Raw genomic sequence first — 4,980 nt, 5'->3', positions numbered from 1 at the left:
AAAAAAAAAAAAAAAGAAAGAAAGAAAAAAGAAAAAAAATGTGTATTTTATATGTGATAGCTAATTTTGGTTGTAAACGTGACTCTATCGCTAATGGACTACAATCCAGAAATGGAGGGCATACATGTGAATCAGAATTTGAGGCTGAAAGCTAAGGTCTTTGCATCAAGAGCTTGAAGTTGGATGACAAACATTTTCAATCTAAATCAACACACACCTTTTATTCAGATTTTAAGGCACACCTTTAATCTGGGTCACACTTTCTGCTGGAGGCCTATGTAAGGACAATGGAAGTAAGAAGTGTTTGTTCCTTCTTTGTTTGCTTGAACATTGCCACTGCATTGATTGGAGCCTCTTTCTTCAGGATGTCAATTTAGAATGAAGACCAGATGAAACACCAGCCTTGTGGGACTAAATAACTACTAAATTCTTGGATTTTTCCATTCACAGACAGCCATTGCTATAAGGCATTCCAATCATATATATATATTCACCCTGACTAATACATTATGGATGTATTTTTATAAACTTACTGTTGAAGTTAAAGACAAAAATGGATGTGAAATCTTGGTTGTATATAATAAATTTCTATAAATATATCAATGACTTCTGTGTCTCTTTTTAACACATTACATAAAAACTTAGAGAGAAAAGTAAACATTATTTGTCAATGAAAATAAAAAAACACTTGTTTTGTGAATTATATTAATTTTGCTTCCAAAAATTATAATTTAAAAACCCATTTTTTAATAAAATTCATAACCTGAACTCACACTATAAAAATACTGCAAAGATACAAAAATATCCACAAAAGTTAAATTTGTGTAATCTATTTGTTATTTAAATAGTTTATCAACTCCTCTAACTTTTTTTTTGGGAAAACTAATGTTGAGTAAATATTTTGACCAAATAAATGAAGGCAGTAATTGATTACATCAGGTCTTATAGCAGTAATCAGTTATTTTATCCACCCATATATATTAAGAAGCCCCTATATATAAAAAGCTATTATAAGCTGAATATTTATCTCTAGTTCATTTGTTAAAATTTAAGTCTTTATATAATATTATTTGTGAGTAGCCCCTTGGGATGGTGATGGGGTCATAGATGCTTTCAAAGATGAGTAGATGCCCTTTAGAAAAAAAATACACAGGTAAATTTCTTACTATATTGTCATATGAGGACACAAATTGAAGATAGCCATTTGTAATAAAAAAGTAACTCTTTTGAACATAGAAATTTTGACACCTCGATTTTGTAAGTCTCTACTTCCATATCTGTGAGAGATGTTATATGTTGTTGAATCCACAAAACTTGTGTTTTATTCAAACTACATCTTATATAATCAATCTTTTAAATCATTAACACATGACAAAAATAAGTTAATTATATTCATTATTATTAAAGAAAATAGTTTTAGCTAAAATAATACTCCTTTGAAATGTTTATTTGAATAGCTTAAGAAAACCACTTGCATCCAGGTGAACTCACATTTCACAGCTGTTTTAGTGAGAAGTGAGGAGAAAGGAAAGCAAGAAATAAGATAGGAAAATAATGCGTCATTGTAAATCTTTTAATTAAACTGTTTGCAAATTAGTTTCCGAATATTGTCCTTTCTAAAAATAAAAAGGGTTGTCTGAAAAACTACAGACTTCATTCTTTTAAGTGGATTGGATTTTCTGAATGCTTGATGTTTTCTCTGTGGGATCAATGATTTCCCTTTTTTATTTGTGGAAAGGGCTGTATTAGAAATTGGGCCTCTCTTTTGCAGTCCATTACAAGCACAGACAAAGGAAGCCATCGATGTCAATTTGTGTGTCATATTTCCAGGGAGGTTCTCAGGGATTCTACCAAGAAAAAGCAATGAGAACTGGAAGCCCTGCATGCTCTTTAAATGGTAAATTTGTAAGTGCCTGCAGTAGCCTTTCAAAGGGTAACTGAAGAGACACATCTAGCATAGCAGGTGTTAAATGAGAGGGCTGGTTAGTTTTTTGTCAATCTGACTGCAACTAGACTCACCTGGGAGAGGGAACACACTCTGAGGAAGTGACTCCATCACTTCACACTGACCTGTAGGCATATCTTGGGTAGGAGACATTTCTATAATTAATGATATGGATCTGCAACATAGTGTGAGCATTGTTACCCTTGGGCAAGGAGATCCTGGGCTGTAGGAAGTGGGTAGCCAGAGGATGTCAGCTAGTTCTTTTATCTGTGGAGTACCTTGCTGCTATTGCACGTGTGTGTGAGTGTGTGTGTGTGTGTGTGTGTGTGTGTGTGTGTAATTGTCATATATGTATGTACTGTATATTGGGCCTATTTCTGCCTCTCAATACCATTATCCTTCCTTTTCTTACCTCTTTCTCCCTCAAGACAGTTTTACTTTGTTCCTGTCAAGTCATTCATATTTTTATACATCTGTATAAAATGTAGGGACACATACATACACCGAGTGAGCATTTCTCCATTGTCTGCTTTGGTTCCCATATAAGCTCTTGCTATAGCATTGCTCAGTGACTGACTCAGATATGAATGTGTAAGCCTAATAAATCCTGTCTTCCCAAGATGCTTTTGGTCAGAATGTTTAATTAAGGAAAAAAAGAAAAAAGAAAAGGAAAGGAAAGGAAAGGAAAGGAAAGGAAAGGAAAGGAAAGGAAAGGAAAGGAAAGGAAAGGAAAAGGAAGGGAAGGAAAGGAAAGAATCCAAACTAAGAAGAAGAGCATTAATGAATCTGTTGCAGATAAGGAATCAGCAAGTTTGGGAAAAAGAGAAAGGCAAACAACTCTAGATAAGAAATTTTAATCAGAAAGAAGCAGTTGAAATTAACTTGTATAATAAAGCAAGTGTGATAGGAAAGTGGCCAGTAAGCTGCACTTCATCTGATCCCTTTAGAATGCTGAGCTTTGGGGGTTAAGAATGTAATGATAGTAGGTAAATTAATATTGAAATGAAATTAGATAACAGAAACAATGGTATATATAAAGTATATTAATTTGAATACTTTAGTCTGTTGGCAGACTTTATTATGTTTTAGTTATATAAATACTTTTGGCTACCCTAAGTTCATTCATTGGAATACTTCCAACTTACATTTTGTATCTGTTATATTCAATTTTTCCTAATGTATTGGAAAGCCTGAGATATATCCAGTATTTTTGCTTTTTCTATTTATTTTATTATTACCTTCCTGCTTGTTTTTGTTTTGTTTCGTTTTAAGACAGGGTCTCTCTTCCTCCTGTCTGTCCTGAAGCTCATTATACAAACCAGTCCTGCCTGGAACTTGTAATGATCACCTTCCTGTCTATGCCTCTACCTCTTGATGTTAAAATTACAGATACACCAACATTCATATAGGAAAGGATAATCTTTCTGCCTGGCCATTTTGAGCATGAAAATGACAAGCATGCACAAAGCTGACTTCTAGAGAGGTGGGCTGTACTTTGGCTGGCAATTTTGAAGTCCCATGGATGACTTACAGTTGGTGTTTGTGTTGGCATTTTCTTCTTTCTTCCTTACTTTCTCCATTCTTTCATCTGTCTCAGATGTTACTAGTGTAAAGAGTGGAGAATGATTTCATTAACCACTAACTCAATAACACATTAAATTTATATTATGAGAATTTATGAAGTCGCTAAAATGAATAGTTTTGTAAACACAGAAATTTGCCTGCAATATTGTCCCGAGTTATTAACCTAAACATTTAGCATCTTATATAAAATATTTTATGAAATGAACATTGTTTATGTGTTCAGATGCAAGCTTCATATAAGATATTCATATATAAATATATAATAGAATGTGTTGAATTAATATATCATACATTTTAAAATTATGTAACCATTAGGTGGTTATTTTTGCTTTGCTTATTTGTTTCCCATTAAATACAAATTTATTTCTCTACCCTAAACCCTGATAAGTCATAGACATATAAAGGAAAATAAGACAGTTTTATCCTTCAGGTATCTTATAGTAGGAAGTGCCTCATGTGAAAATAAGCCAAATAAATGAAAATGTCATTTATCTAGAATAGAAATGTTTATGTTGCACAGACCAAGTATAAGAATGAAGCAGACCTCTATCTGTGCATAAGTTCTGGAGAAAATGCTCACAAATAACCATGAAAATAAATACAAGTCTTAGAATGAAATACGTCCTAGTCATTGCCTGATGATTGAACTTGGTTTGAGATTGTAGATTACTTTAGAGGAGAAATTACCTTGCTCTGCTTATTCACACCATGAACTCTGCTGTGACCTCCACAGACTGAGCCTTGAAACAATGCCTTTTGGCAGAAAGGGAATAAAAAAAGGGACAAACACAGGGACGCATTTTAAAAGCCTGGATCAGGTAGGTGTTTTCCAACCTCTAAACACAAGACCCTCATTTTTCTTAACACACACACACACACACACACACACACACACACACACACACACACACAGCCTCTTCATACACAGCCCAGGGTGGGGTCAGGGGTAGCAAGTCTAGGTAGGAGGTTTCTGTAGGAAAGCAGACTCAGGCATCAAACACAGGGGGGAGAAGCAGCAGTAGCTAGTCTTTGCAAAGAAAGCTCAATTAGCATTAGCGCCAACACGGGAACTCTGAAGCAGAGTTTGTACACACATCTTCAGCCTGGCCCACATTGGCTTTGCCAATGACCATGGGACTTGAAATAGCTGTGCCAGTGGTAACAAATCACATTTAGTCGGGACTTGTCTCACACAGGGCCTCCTCCTCTCTTTATATCTCTGCTTAAAAAAAACAAAAACAAAAAAGAAAATTCTAAGTGTTCAGCATGAATCTTCACATTTAGTCCTGGGGCAGTTCACTGTAATGCTGGAACCCAGACTGTAATGTGCAAGGAATGAAGAACAGAACAGCTGCTATACTTCCTCTAGACACACATCCTCCAAAAGGGATATTTTAACAGGTTAAAGGGGTTGACACCTCAGGGCTGAGTGAGAGTAATTGTTGGCAGTA

The sequence above is a fragment of the Mus pahari genome, chromosome 8 (genome assembly GCF_900095145.1).
Source record: "Mus pahari chromosome 8, PAHARI_EIJ_v1.1, whole genome shotgun sequence".
Taxonomy (NCBI): domain Eukaryota; kingdom Metazoa; phylum Chordata; class Mammalia; order Rodentia; family Muridae; genus Mus; species Mus pahari.
The sequence above is the reverse complement of the archived record's forward strand: the minus strand, read 5'-3'. Positions refer to the sequence as shown.